Raw genomic sequence first — 23,355 nt, 5'->3', positions numbered from 1 at the left:
AGGGATTTCTTCCCAGAGGTGGGCTCTTCCCCCCTGAGTGGTCAGGGGCTGCTTTGAAGGAGTTGATTTGAGAGCAGAAGATGTCAGATCTCTCAGGATTGTGCTGACAAAAGAAGAAAGAAGCTGAAGTGATGGCATCCAGGACAGGGACCTTTGGTTGGCTGGCCAGTAGTGGTGACACTGTGAGGGAGGACATTTCATTGGTGTTTTAGAGGGCATGCATGTACCAGTTCTGTGGCTTGAACTCAGGGCCTTGGCTCTCTCTCTCTTAGCTGTTTTGTGCAAGTACTCTACCACTTGACCACAGCTCTATTTCTAGCCTTTTGGTGACTGGAGATAAAGAGTCTCACACACCTTCCTGCCTAGGTTGGTTTTGATCTTACCTTTATTATTACAGGTATGATTCACTGCTGTCCAGCCTTATTGACCTTTGTGGCTATGACCTCTGGAGCATTCCAGGGCTGAGTTCTTCCAGAAGTTATATGTGGGGGCTCTCTAGGGAATCCACTCAAGTTCATGTCTGGGTCTCTTTTGTCTATTTCCAGACAACTGGTATGACATTCTGGCCTGTGTTTTTAAACAGTTCTGCGTGAGAACCTGGTTGCTGTGGGGGTCTGTGGCTGGTGTTTTAAATATGCTCTCTAAGAATAATTAGAGTCACAAGGATAGACACGAAAATAAAGAATTGTCTCAGCAGGGCAATATTTACTCCTGCAGAAGGGTGCACCATCAGCCAAAAATCTGGCTCTGGCAAGCACACAGAGCAGGCAGTCTGCTCTGATATTTATCCCTAATGCAGCAGGTCCCACCCCTCTGCTTGGATTGGTTGAGCTCGGTTCACAACTCTGCTTGTAATTGGCTAGTTTGAGTGGGTAAAATGTATTTAAATGAGATTTTGACATAAAATGAACAGTTCATAATCTCAAACTATACCCACAGGCTCTGCTGTTTCTTGAAACATCTGAGGCGTGTTTTAAGCCCATCTTGAAAAGAAACCAGTTTAAGACAAAAACCTTAGTATTTCAAAAATGTATTTCAAAAAAATCCCAAGGCAGTTCCTATTTTGCTTGTTAATAAGAGCCAAGCCACCAAGCCAAAGCAGAACTTTTAAGCAACACACTTTGATAGAAAAGACAGTTTTTCTCACCCCAGTCACCAGCCATTCCTGTGCAGTGTGTCTATATCCACCCTCCGGGGCTGCAGCAGCCCTATGCGCCTCCAGGAATACTGAGACAACAGTGGCTGCCATATGTGTGTGTGTTGTAATCTCTGCTTTCAAGAAATGTTCCTTTTTGGGCTGGGAAGGTGGCTCAGTGTTAGAGCGCTTGCCTTGCATGCTCAAGGCCCTGGGTTCAATTCCTCAGCACCACATAAGCAAAAAGAAAAAAGCCAGAAGTGGCGCTGTGGCTCAAGTGGTAGAGCACTAGCTTTGAGCTGAAGAGCTGAGGGACAGTGCCCAGGCCCAGAGTTCAGGCCCCACGACCGGACCAAAAAAATAAAAAAGAAATGTTCCTTTTTTTTGTAAGGTGTCTGGGGTCCAGGCCTGTAATCCTAGCTACTCAGGATGCTGAGAGCTGAAGATCCTAATTCAAAGCCAGCCCCAGCAGGAAACTCCATGAGACTTTTATCTTCAATGAATCAGAGGAAAGCCCCTGTGTTCAGGATTTGAGTCTATAAATAGGACGCGAAGGTGTGAAAATAAAGAGAACGAATGTCATGCTTGAAAGGAACGTGGGCTTCTCTGTGAAATGAGGTCTCTGAATAGCTCTGGGGGTGTTGTGTGACCCGGAGACAAGCGTGTGATTGAGAATCATTGAGTGCATACAGGCCTGGGCTTGGATCCGTCCTTGACCCATAAGTGCTGAGTCTTCTTCTGACCTAAAAGCATAGAGTCCAGGGTAATGATGAGGCCTCAATAGGGTGGGCAGGAGGTTTGTGGCCAGCTTTGGAGAATCTCAGCTTGGTTGCTGGTGTTGGAGTCATTTGTCATTGCCCCCGATGGACATTGTACTGGGTAGTTCCCTGTGTGTGACACCCACATGAGTCGTGTTTCTGTGTGGATGCATGAATTGTAAATAGGCACCGCAAGTAATCTGGCTGTGATGGAGGGAAGGGCTTTGCTTGCCAATAGTTGCCACAGTGGCTGACTTGAACTGTGTTGAGTATCCCACTTGAAGACTAAGTCATTCCTTCTTGTCTTTGTATAAATGAGGCTCACATTTACCTAGGGGCTACCCAGAAGTCCTCAAAGCAGCTCATACTAGTTTCAAGTTGAATAGAGCCAGTAAAAGAGCTTCTTGGGAGAGCCCTGGTGTTAGATCCAGGGGTAGCTGCGCGCTGCCTTCATTCTTGTTCTGGAGGAGAGGTATTGGCATAGCACCTTCCATGGCTGGCTCTGCCTTGCTCTCTGTCCTGTGAATGGCTATGCAATCTCATCACATTGCTTGCTTGGTTTCCATGAACTCTGTTTTATGGCATATTTTAATAGGTGGGATGTGAAATGTTAGAATAGGTTGGGGAGCTTGTCAGGGTAGTATGTGGTGTGTATGTGGTTGTGTGTGCTTGGGTGTGGTTGTGAGTACACACAAGTGTGATTATGTGCATGCATGGTTTTGTGTGCCTGAGTGTGTGCAGGTATGATTGCGTGTGCCTGCATGGTTCTGTGTTTCTGAGTATGAGTGTAGATGTATGTGAGTACATGCAGGTATAATTGTGAACGTAAATGCATTAGCATGTATGCATGCATGTGTGGAATGCATTGTGTGTAATTGTATGTTCATAAATGTTGGATGCATATATGCATCACTGGTTGCTTGTGTGCTGCGTGTGTATATGTGTCTGCATGTGTCTGTGCATAAGTTGCTTGAGCATAGGGAGACTCCAGTGATGCATCTCTAGGGCTCAGGGAACTTGGTTGACTTCTGCTACTCTGCTCCACAAAATCTGTCATCTGGAGACAGAGTTTCTGGAGGAGCTTTTAGTGCTTGAAAGAGAAAAGAGGCGGGCTGGGAAGTGGCTCAGTGGTAGAGCGCTTGCTTTGCATGCATGAGGCCCTGGGTTCGATTCCTCAGCACCACATAAGCAAAAAGAAAAAAGCCAGAAGTGGCGCTGTGGCTCAAGTGCTAGCCTTGAGCTGAAGAGCTGAGGGACAGTGCCCAGGCCCAGAGTTTAGGCCCCAGGACTGGACACCCCCCCCCCCGAAAAAAAAAAAAAAAGAAAGAAAGAGAAAAGAGGGACTGGACCGTGTTCTGTGTGAGGAAGATGTTCTTGCTAGCTTCATTCATTTGTTAAAGAAGGTACTCCAAGATGTGCCATCGCCAATAACTTGCATGCCACAGCTTCCAGGCATTCAGAAGAGCAAAGACCAAGAACAGTACATGCATGATGGCTCCGTGGCTCGTCCTTTTACAATTTTTATTTCAAATCCAGAATCTATAAATACAGAGGGCTGTGTGTCTGTGTGTACAGCATATGCTTGGGCAGAAAATTTCCCATGAGACTCTCACCTTCAATTAATGACCAAAAAAGCCAGAAATGGGGCTATGGCTCAAGTGGTAGAGCACTAGCCTTGGGCAAAAGAGCTCAGAAACAGTCTCAGGTTCTGAGTTCAAGCCCCAAGGCCTGCAGAGAAAGAGAGCGCAAGAGTGAGAGCGAGAGTGAGCGATTGATTGAGAGATAGGAGGGAAGAGAAGAAAAGATATTGTCGTATCTTAGGTGACCCCTAACCTTGGATGAGAATGATGAGCCAAAATAAACTTCTTTATAACTTGCCCAGGCTGTGTCTAGTAGGCAGGAGGCATTCTCTGGCTTGCATTAGTAGAGGTATGGCACAGAGAAAAGGTGGTAACTCCAGGAAGGTGGGCAGTGCAGATGATCTCCGATGGGCTATTTGGCAGCCTGCATGCTGGGAGGGCAGAAGCCTTGTGCTATACCTACTGGTTCCTGGTGTTGTAAGTTTCCCCTTCCCCAGTGCTCAGGAGAACTCAGAGCTGAGTTTGGCTGATAATGCCTGGCTCATCTGACTGCTCTTTTCAGGTCAGTCCATGTGAAATGACTACAGGTATTGTTGCCACACTTCTTTCCAAAGCAGTCACAGTGACCCTTTCCCCCAGCCACCATCCACAGTTCCCTGAATTTTCCCCAAAGAGATTCTTTGTGCTGACCCCCCTGAAATCCTGTTGGCTATGCCCTTCTAGTCATACTCTGTCATTTCCAGAGGGAGCAAGGAAACTGAGTCTTCCAGAAGCATGAGAAGGGAGACTGAGCAACTGGATAAATTGCACCTGATATTTTCAAGCCTGAGACATCTAGGTTCCATTAGTTTACTTTGTAGGCAAATTTTAATTTTTAAAACCTTTTGGGAGCTGGGTATTGGTGGCTCACACCTGTAATCCCAGGTACTCATGAGGCTGAGATCTGAGGATTGTGGTTTGAAGCCAGCCCAGGCAGGAAAGTACATGAAACTCTCATCTCTAATTAACCACCTGAAAAAAGTGGTGCTCTGGCTCAAAGTGGTAAGAGTGTTAGCCTTGAGTGAAAAAGATCAGGGACAGTGCCCAGGCCCTGAGTTTAAGCCCCACGACTGACAGAAAAAAAAAAAGAGGAAGGATGTAGTTTGAGAGGTTTCAATCCCTGGTCAGCTTTTTAAGTTTTTAATTTTTGTGTCTCGGTTGTGGGGCTTGAACTCTGGGCTTGGGCGCTGTCCCTGAGCTCTTCAGCTCAAGGCAAGTGCTTTCCCACTTGAGCCACAGCACCACTTCCAGTTTTCTAGTGGTTTATTGGAGATAAGAGTCTCATGGACTTTCCTGCCCAGGCTGGCTTTGAACCGTGATCCTCAGATCTCAGCCTCCTGAGTAGCTAGGATTACAGGCGTGAGCCACAGGTGCCTGGCTCTCAGTTGTTTTTGAGGCAGAATGTGGCTGGATATCATGGTGGATGGGCCTGGTAGAGCAAAGCTGCTCACTTCCTGATGGCCAGGAAACAGGGTGGGGTCAGCGGACAAGGCAACATTTCCCTAGGGGATGTCTCCAGGGATTTACCTCTTCCAGGGAGCCCCACGTCCTCGTCCTTGGTTCTACCCTCTCTCAAGACCATATTATGAATCTATCAAAGGATTACTCCATTGATTAGGTCAGTGCCATTAGGACCAATTTTCCTAAGAGCTCCCCAATGTAGGAGCCTTTGGGAGACATCTTGGATAAACTGCAACGTGTGGCTGTTGTCCAGACGGCTCCCTGCGGCTAGCAATTGTCCAGCTGTTGGGTGCTGTGCAGGGTGGGCATTCACCACTTTGTTTTGTTTTGTGCCAACAGCTCTGAGTTCACTTGGCTTTTCCACTCAAGGCTGGTGCCCCACCAGTGGAGCTACAACTCCATTTCTATCTTTTTGGTGGCTAACGTTTCTGCCCAGGCTGGCTTCAAACCATGATCCTCAGATCTCCACTTCTTTAGTGAGGATTACAGGCATGAGCCACCAGTGTCCTGTACTGGATAGAGGTGCTTTGAACAGGGAGCCTATAAGTCAGAGAGAAACAGCTTGGGGGTAGTGGACCCTCAGGAGCCACACTGACTCAGTCTCATTCTCTAGACTGTGATGAGGGCAGAGAGACAGTGCGCCTGTGAGAAGTGAGTGTGTGCCATGCTGTGTGGCTGCAGGCACCGGGTCAGGTCTGTGATGCTGTGTGAATGTTAGTCAGTGGTGTACCAGCGTGCTCCTGAAGATGAAGCTGCCTGTAGCCATTTGTTTTTTATTATTTGCTTTTTCTCCCCCTCCCCCAGGTGTAGAGGCTCCGCCTATGGTCACTGCAGATGTGAGTTCAGGTTGTTAGTTCTATCCCAGGCTCCTGGCCTCGGCTTTCTCATTCTGGAGCAGGAAGATAATATCCTTATGTCTGGGAGCTTTGAAGGAGGATCCCTTCGGAGTGGCAGCACTTAGAACCATGCTCACTTGAGAGGGAACCCCTAGGGGACAGGGGTTTCCAGCTACCTATGTGTGTGTGTGTATGTGTGTGTGTGTTTTGCTGTGTGTGTGTGTGTGTGTGTGTGTGTGCTTGAACTCAGAGCCTTGAGCTTTCCTTTAGTGTTTTTTTTTCTCTCTTTTTTTTTTTTTTTTTTTTGCCGGACATGAGGCCTAAACTCTGGGTCTGGGCACTGTCCTTCAGCTCTTCAGCTCAAGGCTAGTGCTCTACCACTGGAGCCACAGCGCCACTTCTGGCCTTTTCTATTTATGTGGTGCTGAGGAATCGAACCCAGGGCCTCATGCTTGCAAGGCATGTACTCTACTGCTGAGCTACCTTCCCAGCCCCTCCTTAGTGTTTTTGCTCAAGGCTGGCACTCTACCGCTTGAGTCCCAGCTCCAGTTCTGGCTTTTTGCTTGTTAATTGGAGATAAGAGTCTCATAGATTTTCCTGCCTGGGCTGGCATTGATCCTCAGATTTCAGCCTCTTGAGTAGCTAAGATTATAGGCTCAAGCCACCGGTACGTGTCTTGCATGCATGTTTGATTCTCAGATCTAGCTCCCTCCCTCTCCTGTTGTCAGTGCACGGTATAGATTTCTAGACTTTGTAGAAAGAATGCTTCATTTGTAGGGGTCAGTGCATATCTGTTAAATTAAGGAGGGAGCAACAGGTAGAAAATGTTTAGTGAGCTTTCTTTTAACTGGTTGGATTTACTTTGTTTTTGTTTTTGCAGTGCTGAGGCAGGTGCTCTATCATTGAGCTGTGGGCCCAGGCCGTAATTTTGTACTTGAAAAACACCTGCTTTTTTGGGGCTGGAGAAGGTCTCTGCAGAGAGCCCTCCTTTAACCTTTCAGTTAGAAGCACCAATGATCTCTAACCTCTGAGGGGTGTCCTATCCTGTGAATGGGTCTCACTAATGGAGATTTCTACAATTAAACTTTCCCCCAGGTTCCCCTGTCTGCAGTAGGGCTGTAGGGTCGCCCTGGGCTGTTATGAGCTCTCATGAATAGGATTTGAAGAGGGCTTGTGGAGATAACCGGGAAACAAGAACAGCTAGACCCATATTGTGGGGTTAGCCTGGCTTTCCTGTCTTCAGCTCCTAGCCAAGCTCTAGGAGGACAGAACTATCACAGCTGCTGACACTTGGAGGGAAAAAGACCTGCAAAAGCAGACCAGGCCCATGTGTGGTGTCCAGCGGCGAGCAGCTGGGGTTTGTGTGTCTTCACAGGAAATCATCTCCGCTGCCTCTCTGGGAGAGGTTGGCCTGGCTCCTCCCTGTCTGTGGCCATCCATGGTGCTTTCCAGCAAAGTTGGCTGCTTATTGAGCTGGAATCTGGGTCTAGGAAGGCACTGTGGTTCTGCAGACAGGAGCCCAGCAATGAAGTACTGGCTTATTCCCTGTTGGATGCTGTTTCCCCTCAGTGTTTTGATTATTACTTTCTGCAGGTGGAAATACTTCACTTTTAAGATTCCTTTTACACAATACACTATGTAGGAACCACCAAAGGAAAAGGAGACATTTCAGAGTGCTCTGTTTTACAATGTATCTATATGTCTTTGCATGCTGGTCTGGATATACATGTTACCCAGGTAGGGGCCATAGCTTCATTCTGTGGGCCAGAAGGCATGTCCTTTCTCTGGCTCACTTCTAGAAGGGGCAGCAGCAGAGCCCCGTAGAGATGACAAGACTGTGGACATAGCCCACAGCATTCCCAGGACCTATGGAAGCTTCAGAATGTGAGAAACCAAAGTTGGTTTCGCTCAGGGGCTCACTTCTTACTAGGTAAATATGTATAGAGTGTTATATAAAAGATTCTAACAGCTTCATCAGGCCACAGCCAGGATTCCCAAGGCCCACAGAGACATTTTGAAGAATAGCAGTTCCAAGACAACATCTAACAATGTCAGGGTCTTTTGGAGCCACGCAGCTCTGATGCCAAAAGAGATTAGGGGGGAGCCAGAATTTTTAAACATGGCTTTCTTTGGTAGCTTCCCTCTGATGAAGGGGCTGACCTGTCGCCTGCAGGGCCTCAGCTGCCGAGCCCAATGGGAAGGCAGACGGGATCTGCAAGCTGTGGAGTCAGAAATACCCCTAGGTTCCTCATAGCCCCTTGCCTGTGCTCACACAACAGAGGCTGAGCAGGGCTAGACCAGGAACCAACTTCTCAAGGGAAATACTGGGAGTGCTGCCTACAAGCATTGGGTGTCATCAGCTCTCACACTCTTCAAGACTTTTAAGCTCTTCACTTTTGCAAGTAGTTGGATGGGAAGTGGCATTCTTTTCAAATTTATCTAGTTATTATGTGGTATAAGTTCTTTTTACTGGAACAAACGGGCCTTTGCTTGTTGGAAAATTAGGTGACATTTATTTTCATCCTGATTTCTAAGTGACAAGGATACTAAATCTCTTAAAGATATATGTGGAACCTGTTGATACATATTTATATATAAGTAAAATATGTACATATATATTATATTTCTAGCATGCATGAAGCCCTGGTTTCAATTCCTCAATTCCACATAAACAGAAAAGCTGGAAATGGCACTGTGGCTCAAATGGTAAAGTGCTAGCCTTGAGCAAAAAGAAGCTCAAGGATAGTGCCTAGTTCCTGAGTTCAACCCCAGGACTGGCCAAATAAAAATCCCAAATAGGTATTTCTTATCTTTTTATCTTATGTATTGCAGACATTACAGCTATTTGCTATTGTCTCTTTTTCTAGGTTGTGTTTATTATACTTCATTCAGAAGTTGTAAGATCTGGTTTGTTTTAGAGCTACCTACTTTTAATGTAGTATATGTGTGTTTGGTGGCAGTACTGGGGCCTTTCCCTTGAGAGGTAGATGCTCTAACATTTGAGCCATGCTTCTAGCCAGGAGTGAGTGAGTGACTGTGTGTGTGTGTGTGTGTGTGTGTGTGTGTGTGTGTGTGTGTGTGTGTGTGTTGGGGGGGGAGGGGTAGATAGGGATGGGTACTAGAGCTTGAACACATGCCTGGGAACTATTGCTTTTTTTTTTTTTTTTTGCTCAAGGATGGTGCTCTACCACTTGAGCCACCGCTCCACTTTTGACTTTTTAGTTAATTGGAGATAGGAGTCTCATAGACTTTCCTGCCTGGCTGGCTTTGAAAAACAGTCTTCAGATCTCAGCCTTCTGAGTAGTAACAGATTACAGGCATGAGCTCTCTTTTTAATGAAAGGGACATACATGTTGATCATTTTGAATCTGAGAATCTGTAATCCAGAATAGTTCCAAATCTGAAACTTGTAATTTCCCCAAATTTCTCATTGGAGTATTCCAGATTTTAGACTTGATTAAGGACACTTAATTAGTGAAATTTGTGTCTACTTTCCATAAGTGGGAAAAGCTGAAATCTGAAACATTTTAGTTACAAGCCTTTGGTTAAAGAAAACTACATCTGTATTTATAATTATGATAAGCTAGGTTCTTTTCCCATAATAAATGAATATACTGGGCAAAACTTCAGTGTACATAGTCACTGTGCCTACATTTTATTTTTAATATAATATTTTATCGTTATTATAAAAGTGACTTACAGAGGGGTGACAGTTACCATAATTTAGGTGAAGAGTACGTTTCTGTGTGGACAATGTCACTCTTCCCTTGCTCTATCCCAGTTTAATGTAATTTTAAAAAATTACCTTTACGTAATTGTATAGACTGCTTTGAGTTGATGTTTCAATTGAACACGGCAGTTTATGAATGCTGTACATGTTGATTGGTGTCATTGCTCTCATTGTTCTCCACCATCTGTCTTAATCATCACATTCCGTCAAGTTCCCTGTGAACATGCCTTTTATATTCTTTTTTTTTTTTTTTTTTTGGTAGGTCGTGGGGCTTGAACTCTGGGCCTGGGCACTGTGCCTCAGCTCTTCAGCTCAAGGCAAGCCCTCTACCACTTGAGCCACAATGCCACTTCCAATGCCTTTTATATTCTTACAATTGCAATCCACAGCAGATGGTTTAGGAGGTGGAACTCAACCTTTGAGAACACTATGTAGCCTGCTAGAAATCATGGGTTTGTGAGCTGATTTTACTCTAGGAAACTGAGTGAGGGTCTCTGGTCTAGAATCTTTTGTAGCTTTTTTTTTTTTTCCCCAGGGATGAGGACTGAACCCAGGGCCTTGCGCTCGCCAGGCGGGCGCCTTTCCACTGAGCTAAACCCCCAGCTTCTGGTCTAGCTAGAATCTGTGTGGATTCTGTTCCTTGGGGGTCTGCTGGATGTTCTGAAAATGACTCCCCATCGACTCTGAGTATTTCAACCATTCATACAATGGACAGTCAACTGGCACTGATGGAAGTCCAGGATTTAAAACAAAGCCTCATGGCCGGGGCTGGTGGCTCTTACCTGTAATCCTGGCTACTCAGGAGGCCTACATCTGAGGATCATGGTTTGAAGCCAGCCCAGGCAAGAAAGTCTGTGAGATTTCTGTCTTCAATTAACCAGCAAAAAGGTGAAAGTGGAGGTGTGGCTCAAGTGGTAGAGTGCCACCCTTAGAAAAACCCAAGTAAGAGTGCAAGACCCCTATGTTCAAGCTCTAGTACTGGCACCAAAAACAACAACAACAACAACAACAAAACCCTATCACCTTGCAGCCTGTCAATGGAAGAGGGTCCACTGAGACTATGGTCCTGCATGCCAAGTGTGGGGTTGATGGCAGGGGCAGACGATTGGGCCTGCGGGGTCAGCACAGGATGGTCACAGTGATGAATAGAGTCAGCTGTCCACCTTGGATGATAGAGGACACAGGGAGAGTTGCCAGCACCAGGCCACTAAGCACATCTGCTCAGTCAGTTTGAGCTTTTCCTGTGATTGGCTGTTCTGAAAATCAGCAAGCATGTGGCCCTGAGAAACTGAGGCTGGGGCAGAGGTGCCTGGAATCCTGCGATGCTTCGTGGCTACCCTGTCCGTCAAGTCACCCCATGTCATGAGGGTATTAGAGACCTGATCACATGCCACACATGGTGTGCGGCAGACAAGAGTGTGTAGGGCCCTGATCACGCACAGCTGGCTGGAGCGAGTGGTCAGCCCTTAGAGGACTGGCTGGAGGTCCAGTTCTGAGGACTTAGTCCCTATATCCATAAACGTCGAGGATCTCCTGTCCACACAGCTGAGATCCTTGTAGAATCTGTCTATACCCCCATGCTTAGTGACCGTCATGACTTCGACCTGCACTGGCCAGTGGCCTCCTCCAAGGCTGAGTAGGCTGTGCACCGTGAATGTGGCACACCAACCAGCCCATTTTGGGTTGAGCTGGCCTATTGTATTATTGTCTACCGCTGTGTTACAGTTTACTGCACACGTTAATGACTTCATACAACAGCGAGCATCTGTTATATGTCCAGCCTTTTCTGTAGATCAGGAATTGGGGGTTGGTTCTGGCTTGGGGTCACCTAAAGGTCCTGCTGGGGCTGGAGCTTGCTTCCTAGATGGTACTCAGGTGACTAGCCGCTGCGTGCTGCCTCTGGGTGCTAGGCCTCAGGACCTTGTGGAATGGAAGCCTGGCCCAGGGCTGTTCCAGTGTTCTTGCAGAGGGGAGTCACCTTGTCCCTTCTGCCTTGCTTCAGTGTCAAACAGACCGGCCATAACTCAGTAGTTGTGGGAACTGTCTCCAAGCCTGAGCATGGCATGGTGTAGAGCAGATACTTGGCTGTGACTGCAGGATTCCCCACTTGCACCTCTGGTTCTCACTGGTTCGTGGGCTTTGACTTGGTCCTTCCTGCCATTCTCAGGCCAGAATGCCTGTGTCTGGATTTTAATATCATGGAAAAGTTGCCCCTACCTTTTTTTCCCAAGTGGAAGCCTATTTTGATTCTCAAATCCCTGTGTATTGTACGTGGTAGAGAATGAGGAATAAATATTTGCGTGGGTATGTAATCTAACAGTCCTTTGAAGCAGAGAGAGAGAGACAGAGAGAGAGAGAGACAGAGAGAGAAAGAAAAAGAGAGGGATGAAGAATGAGATCTTGCAAAGATAAAAATTTATTAGTAGCTACTGGAGTTTCCTAACTCTTAGACCCATGGCATATTTAACCTGTTTTATCCTCATTAGAACTCATTTAATCCTCGTGACTTCATCCACCTAAGACAGTGTGAGGACTCAGAGGAAAGTTTCCTGAATTCCAGGACTTCACCTCTCAACCAAACTATTTATTTATTTATTTGCCAGTCCTGGGGCTTGAACTCAGGGCCTGGGTGCTGCCCCTGAGCTTTCTTTTTGCTCAAGGCTAGCACTCTACCACTTGCACCACAGTGCCATTTCTGGCTTGTTCTGTGTATGAGGTATTGAGGAATTGAACCCAGGGCTTCATGCATGATAGGCAAGCACTCTATCACTAAGCCACATTCCCAGCCCCAAACTCTTATATTTTGAGGTGGCTGGGAACTTGAACTTTAACAGGGCCTGGGTTTAATGCCCTAGCTTTTGTGCTCAAAGCTGGTGCTCTACCATTCGAGCCACAATTCCATTTCTGGCTTTTTGTGGTTAATTGGAGATAAGAGTCTCATGAACTTTTCTGCCTGGATTGGCTTTGAACCTCAGTCCTTAGATCTCAGCCTCTTCAGTAGCTGGGATTACAGGTATGAGCCACCAGTGCCCAGCACCACCATAACACTTGAAATAGAAAGCCTGAGAGGTCCTGGAACCTGTACACAGATCCCAGACAGGAAGTCCTGCTCAAGTGTCCCTGCCTGTCTGCCAGAGTTGGGGGGAGTGAGGGAAGGTACCCACCCTCCCTTTGGGGCTCTCACAAGCAGCTGCGGTGGTTTTCTTGTGCAGTTGTTTCTTTCCCTAATGTTCACCCCTCCTGCCCTTGCACCCCACGGTGGCGGCTCTCAGGCCTTAGGGGCACAGCTGTGGTCTCTGGGACAGGGGGAGGGGCCTGTGAAATCTGCATTGGTTCCAGCCCCCACGTCTGCATTGTTAGGGTCTCCCATGACACAGAACTGGCTCAGTTCACACAATGACTCCTGTGGAAGGATTCTCTTGCAGGAATTTAGACATGAATTTATTCTGACAGTCCCTTCTTAGCTAGCCCGGAAGTGGATACAGCACAGAAATCAAGTGTGTGACCTGCTCATTCCTGTAAAGCCTGCAGTGGATCATTTAGTGGGCATTGTCTTTCCTCTCTTGTTTTTGTTTTTGGAACGAGTTCTCTTTTGTAGGCATGTGTGAATGCTTTTTACTACCTAAACTTACTGCCTTTTCTTCTTTAGGGATTCAATTTGCCTTGATGTGCCCCCTTGAAAAACAAATCATGACAAATTTTACACTTGGGCCAATTGAGTCATTGCCTCATTTTAATTTTAAAGAGTAGTGCCAACTTGTGTTTTTCACACTTAATTGAACACAGGGTCTCACACATGCTCTGATGCTCAGATAGACCCCTAGTCCTGTAATCCCTTGTCCTTTCATATTCTGTGTCCTTGGTCACCTACTGTTCCTGCCTTGTGTCCTAAGAGTACACCTATCCTTAGGAAGTCAAAGAGACTTTTGATTTTCCTCTTGGAATATATATATATGTATTTGCTGGTTCTAGGGCTTGAACTCAGGTCTGGGTGCTGTCCCTTAGAGCTTTTTCACTCAGGAATGGCACTCTACCATTTGAGTCACAGCTCCATTTTGGTTTTTTGGTGGTTAATTGAGATAAGAGTTTCTTTCTTGCTTGGACTGGCTTTTGAACCTTGATCCTCAGATCTCAGCCTCCTGAGTAGCTAGGTGGGAGCCACCAGTGCCCAGCTCCTTTTGGACTTTCTGAAGAAACAAGTGATTTTGGAGAGGTTGGATTGCTGCTGAGACTGCTTGACACACATTCATATTCTCCTTTTTTTTTTTCCCCCCCAGCCTGCAAATATTCCTGCCACAAGAAATGTGAAGGCCAGGTAAGTGGTGTATGGCTTTCCCGTGGGACTTCTTGCAGCCGGGCTGGCCTTGGTTGGGTGATATGTGGAGAAGGTTGGGGGAGGGGACTCTTGGATCCCAGCCACAGAAAGAGAATTGTTTGGAGAGATGGCTGGTGGGTACTGGCTTTCTCAGAATGCAGCGTATACTTTTCATTTGGAAAATAAACTGAAGATGTTTGTAACACATGTGTTTAATTATAGAAAATGATTCTTGAGAATTGGATTTCAGATAAGAATTTATAGTAGTTTTCTCCTGGCTGTGCCACCACTAGATCTTTCTCAGTGACAAGCGATCCCTGCTTTCTCCTTCCATTGGCACCTGGTCCGTAGACAGAGAGGAGACCCAGGGACCACGCTTGGCTTGGGAGACTGTGCTGCCTTGCTTTGAAGATAGTTGTGTCCAGAATGGTTGGCAATTTCAGCTGCCACAAAGATCCTGGAACCCTGGCATGAGGCTGGTTAGACTGATTTTGCATATCCTTAAGAGAGATTACATTTTGAGGGGCCCCAATGGCTATGGCCTTGCTGTGTCTTGCTGGATTTGGGGTGATGGGTAGGGAGCTGCAGGGGTGCTTGGGAAAGAGTTGGAAGTTTCCTCTTGCAGTGTCTGCACCTCTGGGTTCCCTAGCTGTATAATGGGGCTTCAGAGCTTCACTCCTGTTGATGGCCAGCAGTCTCTGGGGGCCTGGTTACTGGTTACTGTTACTGGAGCTGTAAACTGGGGAGATGAGGTTTTGGAGACTTGGGATTTTGTTCCTGTTAGAAAGCTTGTGGGTGGTCATCCCTCTAGGTTCCTAGCCTGTCCTTAGCTTCAGAGCTGAAGATTGGGCTAGAAGCAGAGTTCATGGTGCTATGGACCAGCTTGTGTTTTCCCTATGAGGACTAGCGGGGCCTATATTCTTCACTCACCATGGTGAGTACACCATGTGCACGTGCACATGTGCACACACACAGGCACACATATGTACTTATTCACATACATGTATACACATATACCCATGCACACACAAACCCATGTGTTCAAGATACGAGTTTTCTTGAAATGTCTACCAAGTTTCAGACTGGGCAGAAGCAGAGAGCAGGGGCCCCGGGCTGCTAGTATAGTTGCTCCCCAGCCCCAAACTAGCTGCCCCTCTTCCTGCCTGTTCCAACCCACCACCTGCCTCTCTCAGAAGCCCCGTGGTGCACTGTGTGGGTCTTGTGATGGTGGCAGGCAGTTCTGCTCTGCCTTCCCCCTACTCTGAAGAAGAGTTCCTCCTCCGGGGGCATCCACACACGGCAGAGGAAGCAGGTGCTGATGTCTGATCCTGGGGCGTGTTTTAGGTCTTTGGGTCACAGATGGCTCCTTGTTTCCTCTAGAGGATGGTGTGGCTGATGTGAATGACCCTCCTCCACCTTCATGTCATAGACTTGAAGAGGTTCCTCCCTCTCAGAGGACACAAATGCTCCCCTTACCCCGGAGCCTTCTCTTGACTATGGGCCCTGTCTTGTCACTGAAGTGGGTACGAGAGATGGGCTCCAGTGGCTTGGCCTGTCACCTTCCCTCCCCTGGCTGAGCTGTAGAAATGAGCCTTCCCCTTGTTTTTACCATTTCTGGCAGCTTGGGGGGGGGTGGTGGTATGGGAGGGAGATGTTGATTTCTTGGGTTCAAAGAAAATATTCCAAGAGTATCACTGATGATGGTATTTCTAACCACAGCAATTGGATAGATCAGCTTTTACTCCTATCAGCTCCTGCCAGGGAGAAATGTATCTGGATTCTTTTTTTTTTTTTTGATAATACAGCATTGAATAGCAGGAGAAAATGTCACCAGTAGCAACAAAGCACCTTCTTATTCTAAAACAATAATGCCTTCGTTGTTGGGGATATATGAGGGCTGTGAATTCTCAGTGGCCCCTGCATGGCTCAGATGTGGTGGGGTGGGGCTCCATGGCCCTGCAGGCAGCACAGTCCTGCGAGCATTGGAATGAGGTTTTCCTGCCAGCTTTGCTACACAGTGTATCATAAATCACACTTAGGTTTTGGGCTCTTTATGACTCCTTGTGGTGTATGGACTAGCAGGCAAGTCCCCTAAATTGAACACTATAGTCTTAGGTCTTTTTGTTTGACTTTTCTGCCAGTTCTGGAGCTTGAACTCAGGATCTGAGTGCTGTCCTCAAGCTTCTTTTTCACTCAAGTTGGTTTTCTACCATCGGAGTCACATTTCCAAATTCAATCATTCTTCCTCCCTCTCTCCCCCCATTAATTGGAGATAATAATCTTCTGGACTTACCTGCCTGCCTTTGAATCTTGATTCTCAGATCTCAGCCTCCTAAGTAGCTAAGTTTACAGGTGCGAGCTACTGATGCCAAGCAGATTAGGGTCTTCTGTTGGACCTGCACTCCCTGCTGCTGCCTGCCTGGGTGATGGTCTATGCTCTGTGAGGAATGCATACATCCCGAGGCATATGGTGGGCGAGGTAGACCTGAATACCCTGACAATCACCTGTTATGTGAGGACCACCAGCACAGGCTCCCATCCAGTCCTGCAGGTTTTGGTAGTAATGAGGACTTGGAGAGATTGTTCTGCAAAGAGCATTGCGTAGCTGGTGGGGGCTCAGCAGGGAGACCCAGACACACTAGAAGCTCTGCTGGACCAAAGGTCCATTCATTAGCCATTGGGTCTGCTGCTCCTCAGGGCAGACTGTGGGTTCAACGGGCAGCTAGAGGCAGGGACTTGGAAATTTGATCTCCTTGGTGCATTTTGGCTGAAGGTGATTCAGCCCACTTGCTGTGCTCTGAATGTTCTGCATATCTTTGAGTTCTTGTGTATGTGCTTGTGCGCGTGCATACACATACATTGCATGCATTGAACTCAGGCCTGAGTGCTGACCCTTAACTTTTTTATTCAAGGCTAGCACTCTACCATGTGAGTAACATCGCCCCTTATGATTTATTTTAGTTGCTAAGTAGACAGAAGGTTCTCTCACATTTGTCTCTCTGTGCTGGCTCTGAACCTTGATCTTCAGATGTCAGCCTCCTAAGAAGTTAAGATTACAAATCTGAGTATCCGTGCCACCTGCTGAAGTTCATATTTTGAAACCCTATCCCCAAAGGGTTGTAATTAGGAGGTGTTGCCTCTAGGAGGTGATTAGGCCATGTGGCTGGGTCCCTTGTGAACGGAATTAGTGCCCTCATAAAAGAGGCTCCAGAGAGTTTCCTTGTCTGTCATTTACATCATTGAACAGACACAGTGAGAAGGTACCATGTGTGAACCAGAGCGCAGGTTCCCATCCAGCACCAAATATACTGGTGTCTTTTTTTTTTTTTTTGGGTGGGCCATGGGCTTGGGTGCTGCCCCTCAGTTCTTAAGCTCAAGGCGAGCGCTATACTGCATGAGCCACAGTGCTACTTCTGCTTTTCTAGTGGTTTATTGGAGGTAAGAGTTTCACAGACTTTTCCTGCCTGGGCTGGCTTTGAACCGCGATCCTCAGATCTCAGCCTCCTGAGAAGCTAAGATTACAGGTGTGAGCCCCTGGCGCCGGCTAATACTGGTATCTTAATCTCAGGATGTTCAGCCTCTAGATCTCATCTACTTAGAATTTAGCCTCCCAGGCTAAGCTATTTCATTAAGACAGCCTATATGGACTAATATAGGCCTCGTTCTTCAGTGTGAACTAGTGACAGTACTCTATATAATACACATAAAAGTACTCTTTTTGAGGGTTAGGGATTTAGCTCAGTGGAAGAGCACTTCCCTGGCAAGTATAAGGTCTTGAGTTCCATCCTCAGCTCTGAGGAAAAAAAAAAAGAAAAGAAAAGAAAAGAAAGAAAGAGCTCTTTTCTCAGTTGTGGATTGGGATAATACTGTGTAAATTCTGGGGGAAGTGCAGTGATCTATGAACATTTGAGAACCTCAAGTGCTTCCTGGAATGCTGGGTGTGTCCAGTTGAACACAGGAGCTGCTTAAGTTATGTGACCTGATGTCTTCCTGCCATTGGTTGACTAATTGACAGAAGGGATAAAAGACCTAAGAGGGATGGGAATGTAGCTTAGTGGTAGAATGCTTGTCTACCATCTATGAAGCCCTGGGTTCTATTCCTCAGTACCACATAAACAGAAAAAGCCAGAAGGAGTGCTGTGGCTCAAGTGGTAGAGTGCTAGCCTTGAGCAAAAAGCTCAGGGATAGTGCCAGGTCCTGAGTTCACACCCTAGGACTGGCCAAAAAAAAAAAAAAAAAGGAAAAATACAGCAGGTTTTGGGAAGATGTTGGTAAGGAAGAAAGGAGGAAAAGGAGGTATGGGGATTTCTGGGATTGCCCCCAAAAGTGGCCTGAGTATATTTAACCCTGTGGATGCCCTGGGCATTGTCTCCCTTCATTTTCACACAGATATTGACACCCTTGCCCTTTAGAAGTGCTCCCCCCTTTTTTTTTCAGTCTAAGATGTCTGAGTTAGCTAAGCTAGGGTCAAATACGTATGTATGTATATATATATATATATATATATATACATATGCATATATGATTGTTAGCTTATATGGCAGATTTCAAAGTAATATGTAGTTGCTTGCCTGAAAGCATTTTAGGATTGAGGTGCAGTGTAGCATGTGTTAGAAGCTTCTGTTCCAGGAGATTCCTAGTGAAGCTAGTGTCTTCCTTCTAAGAAGCACAGATTTCTCACTATTCTTGTAAGCTTGTGGCCAGACTGGCAAGAATGTGTCATCTTGTGTAGTTACCAATGTAAATGTCACTTTGTGGTCACGTTTGTTCTTTAGGATGGCTTAGGTTGAAACTGTGTTTGTTTAGGATTTACTAACCCCACCCCAACAAATGGCCAAAGGGGATGACAGCTATCGCCCCACACAGTGACTGCATCTGTGACAGTGGCCGTGGGTGGCATCATGCAGTGGTGACGTGGCAGCCCTAAATTATGGGAGCACACTGCCTGGTATTCTCACACTGACAAAGCCGGGAGCTTACAGTTCTCAGAATGCATCTCCATCCTGCAGCCATGCGTGTCTGTGTAAACGTCTATGTGGATTACACGTTAGCTTTAAACCAATACTATACTGAGAAGATCTGCCAGTTAGTGTAGGCTAAGTTGTCACATCACTGTGTATCAGAAAATAAGGTAGGCCTCAGGACATCCCTGAAACAAATCTGCAACTGTTTGCTCTTTCATCTGCCAGCCTCCTCCATGTTTTCCTTCCTGTCCAGCTCTGTGTCCTCCTACCTGGGTCCTCCAGCTTTCCGTCTGTCTGTCTGTCTGTCTGTCTGTCTGTCTGTCTGTCTGTCTGTCTGTCTTGTCTGCTTATCCCTCCTCAGAGTCCTGCTCTTATACCCATTTGGCACAGCCGTAGTCTGCCTCAGGAAGGATTATGCTGGTCCCGGTCTATTGATCATGCAGTCAAGATAACTGCTTGGTCACCTCATGGTCTGCTATTCATGTTGTGATTTCCTACAAGCCCCTGAAAAGCAGGGGCAGACTGGTCTCTGCCTCTGCCCTGCCTTCAGAAGATCAGTGTGCTAAAGTGCTGGTGGCTCACATGTGTAATTCCAGTTATTGGAGTTCTGCCAATCTAGGCAGAAAAGTCCATGAAATTCTTACCTTCAGTTAACAAGCTAAACATTAAAAGTGGAGCTGTGGCTCCAGTAGTACAGGACCAGCCTTGATCGGAAAAAAAATAACTAAGAGCCTGAGGTCCTGAGTTCAAGCCCCAGTAGTAGCACTTAAAATAATAAGATGACTAGATCCAGAGCTGCCAGTTTCAGGTAAAAATCTCAGATCCCAGTGTCCTCTGAACAAGCTTCAGGGGTAGCTGCTTCCTTGGAGGACTTGTTGGCAGATTCATAGCTTCTCTGGAGCCCTGTGACCGGAAGCCACTGCTTCTGAGTGAAGCCACTGTGGCAGGAGTTCCTCCCACGTGAGTACTCCACAGGGAAAGTTGTGCATGTTCCTCTTACAGCCTCTGGGGAAACACAGAACAGTGGTTTATTTTAAAAATATTGCCTCCTTCAACTTTTCTTTGTATTGAGAAGGGAGTCATTAGAAAACTCTCAGGTTGGGGTTCATGGTTTTTCCACATGATATCTATCTTTTGCTCTGGAACATTCTTGTTTCCCTTCCAATGACCTTGAGCACACCCTTGCTTATTTAGGACTCATATAATTGAGGGGTCACAGCTGCACGCATCCCTGTCTCCCCGTGGGCAGCTATGTCCTGCCGTGTAGAGTGTGTGTGAGCATGCCTGCCATAACTAGAGATAAGGCTTTTTTTTGGGGGTGGGGGTGGTCGTGGGTCTGAACTCTGGGCCTGGGCGCTGTCCCTCAGTTCTTCAGCTCAAGGCTAGCGCTCTACCACTTGAGCCACTTCCGGCTTTTTTCTTTTTTTCTGCTTATGTGTTGCTGAGGAATCGAACCCAGGGCCTCATGCATGCAAGGCAAGCGCTCTACCACTGAGCCACCTTCCCAGCCCTAGAGATGAGGCTTAAGGAAGATAACGCTATCACAGGGAGTAGGGGAGGGCTGACAAGGAGGGGAGTGTAGAGGTAGCCTAGGACTGCTAGACCTTGTCTCCCATTTCTAATGGTTGGCGGTGGCTGGTGAATGTCTCTGTGGATACTCTGGCTTTCTTTCATCATGGTGGCTGGATGTGCCAATGGGTTCTTCAGGCAGAAGCAGCAGCTGCAGCCCCTTAGGGCTCAGCTTCTGAAGTTCTATTGTGTTCTATTGGTTATGAAAGGTCACCAGTCAAACCTGGGGCAAGTCCAGATTCAAGAGGAAGAAATAGTCTACCTCTTCACGTGGGAGTTGGCAAAGATTCATCACAGAGGCTGTATGCTGTCGCCATCTTTGTGTGTGTGTGTGTGTGTGTGTGTGTGTGCGCGTGTGCGCGCGCGTGCAGTTTTTGGAGCTTGAACTCTGGGCCTGGGTGCTGCCCCTGAGCTTTATGGCTCAAGGCTAGCACTCTAACACTTTGAACCACAGTGCCACTTCCAGTTTTCTAGTGGTTAATTGGAGATAAGATTCTCAGACTTTCTTGCCAGGGCTGGCTTAAACTGAGATCCTCAGGTCTTAGCTTCCTGAGTAGCTAGAATTACAGCTGTGAACCACTGGCATCTGGCTTAATGTTGCAAGTACATTGTAGAAAGTAACAACCTACTGAGCTCTTCTTATTCAAGGAAGGTAGGGAGTAAGGATGGGGTGTGACCATAGAGGTAATGTCAATCTCTTGTAGTTAGCTGAAATGACTTATTCATCAACTCCACGAGTATGCTTTATTATTAATTACAAATCGATCATGACACATTTCTAGGTGGATCAGGATGTAGCTGATAATAAGTTTTGAGATCCCCATTTTCCTTGTAGAAATGGATTCAGTCATTCTGATGTAGTTGCTTGATATTTTACTTCTCTCCTCCCTCTACCCAAAGAAAAAGATTTTAAAAAGACTTAAGCTAGTGAGATTTGTGACTTTTTTTTCCTGGTTCTTTAGGAAGCCATTAGCATTCATCCATCATCATTCAATCTTTGTTTTTCATTTTAGAAAGATAAGATATGAAGCTGGGTGCTAATGGCTCATGCCTGAAATCCTAGCTACTCAGGAGGCTAGATCTGAGGATCATGGTTCATATCCAGCCAGGGCAGAAAAGTTTGTGAGACTTTTATCTCCAATAAGCCGCCAGAAAACGGGAAGTGGCGCTGTGGCTTAAGTGGTAGTACCACAGCCTTGAGCTGAAGAGCTCAGGGTCAGTGCCCAGGCTCAGAGTTCAAGCTCCTTGACCAACCAAAAAAAAATGATGAGACGCTATAAGTGTTGTCCCAAGAGTTTATATAGACCCTGACTCTGGTCTTATCTAATGATTGGGGTTATGCCCCTTTCCCTCTTCCCATACTCCTCCTCCTCTCTCCTTTCCTTCTACTGGGGATTGAACCCAGAACCTCACTGATGCTTAACAACCTCACCGATGCTCTACCACTTGAGCCTAAGCCACATCTCTCCCAGTCTTTTCCCTTCCTTTTTTTTTTGATATAGCGTCTTGCTAACATTGCCACAACTGGCTTCCTAATTCCTTAGTAGCTGGGATTACAAGCATGCACTACCACATCCAGCTCTATTTTTTGGATAGGCCTGCGCTTTCAAGATACCTCAGCTTCTGAACTATATGCTGAGTGTCTAGCAGGGCCTTGGGTTTCCTGTCCCCTCTAGCTTTGAGACAGACTCCATTGATATGTTTGTATGCAGGTCATTGAGCAATTGATCTTGCCCTGTAGTTCTTACCAAAGTTTGCTCCAGTGGGTGCAGGAGCAGTCTCAAGGGGAAATTTCCCAGCCACTTTGAGAAGAATTCCCAACAGTTGCCTGAAGTAATAGACTCAGTTCTGTTTCTGATCTGGGACAAATATTGGTAATATAATGAATGCAAAGGAGCATGTTTTGGTTGTGGTGTGTGTGTGTGTGTGTGTGTGTGTGTGTGTGTGTGTGTGTGTACACGTACATGAGTTGGTAACTGGGACTTGAACTCAGAACCATGACTCTGTTCCTTAGCTTTCTCAAGGCTAGTGTTCTACCACTTGAACCACAGTATCACTTCTAGCTTTTTGCTAGTTAATTGGAAATTAAGAGTTTCATGGACTTTTTCTACCCTGGCTGGCTTTGACCACATTCTTCGATCTCAGCCTCTCTTGCATGTTAATAAGCACCTGTCTGAGTTTTGATTTGATTGCTTTCCCTACTGGCAGTGTCTTGTTTGCCCAAAGTCAAGAAAGTTCTAGGCCTGTCCCCGAGGAAGCCACAGCCTGAATTGAAAAAAGGAGATTTTAGATGGATCAAGCTAATTCTGCTAGGAATAGGCACACACTCTTTTTCTTGAAAGTGATTAGCATCCCAGAGCTAACCTGTAGCAGGGACCTGAGATGACAAAGAGAGGCAAGCTTGGAGCTGAGAATGCTGGGATTGACCAACTCAGCTGAACATATTGAGATTTTTTTTTTTTTTTTTTAAGTTCTTTCTCTGTGCCAAAAGCATGAGCTTCACAAGCTGTGTGTCAGGAAAAATAGAAAGACATGATTCCAGTATTGCCCCCTTCCCTACTTCCCTGGCTGCTTTGCTGGTTTGTGGCTGGCAGTCTGGGGAGGTTAATTGTCTTTGCAAGGCAGTGTTTCTCATGGGGATTAGAGCAGGCTAAATTGGGCTTTGACGCCTGGTGGGGTAACAGGGCTTCCAGAGGAATGTGAACCTAATTAGAGATCCCAGGGTCAAGCCTGACAAAGAGGACCCTGAAGCAAAGTTAGGGAGAGCTCTTGAAGGAAGCAAGGCAAGTTAATAAAGTCTCCAAAGCCCTCATTTTGAGCTCTCCTCCTTTGTACACATCCCTGTTGTCTGTGGGGTCCGGATGAAAGCCTGACCCTAGGTGGGGCAGTGGGGGGCTCCCACTCCTTGGAGGAGTTCCTCTACTCCACAAATGCTTTCGACAGCCTTGAACTGGGAAACAGACTGCCC

General features: G+C 46.6%; 1 protein-coding gene across 1 annotated transcript in view; it reads left to right on the top strand.

The window, feature by feature from the left end:
- Window positions 1–23,355, top strand: part of Tns3 (tensin 3) — a 201,657-nt gene that overhangs the window by 16,165 nt on the left and 162,137 nt on the right. The window contains 1 exon segment of the mRNA XM_042694968.1: window positions 13,817–13,854. The gene's annotated coding sequence lies outside the window, so the exon portion shown is untranslated.

Source organism: Dipodomys spectabilis, unplaced genomic scaffold, assembly GCF_019054845.1.
Source record: "Dipodomys spectabilis isolate Male_0828 unplaced genomic scaffold, ASM1905484v1 ptg000178l, whole genome shotgun sequence".
Classification (NCBI taxonomy): domain Eukaryota; kingdom Metazoa; phylum Chordata; class Mammalia; order Rodentia; family Heteromyidae; genus Dipodomys; species Dipodomys spectabilis.
The sequence above is the reverse complement of the archived record's forward strand: the minus strand, read 5'-3'. Positions and strand labels throughout refer to the sequence as shown.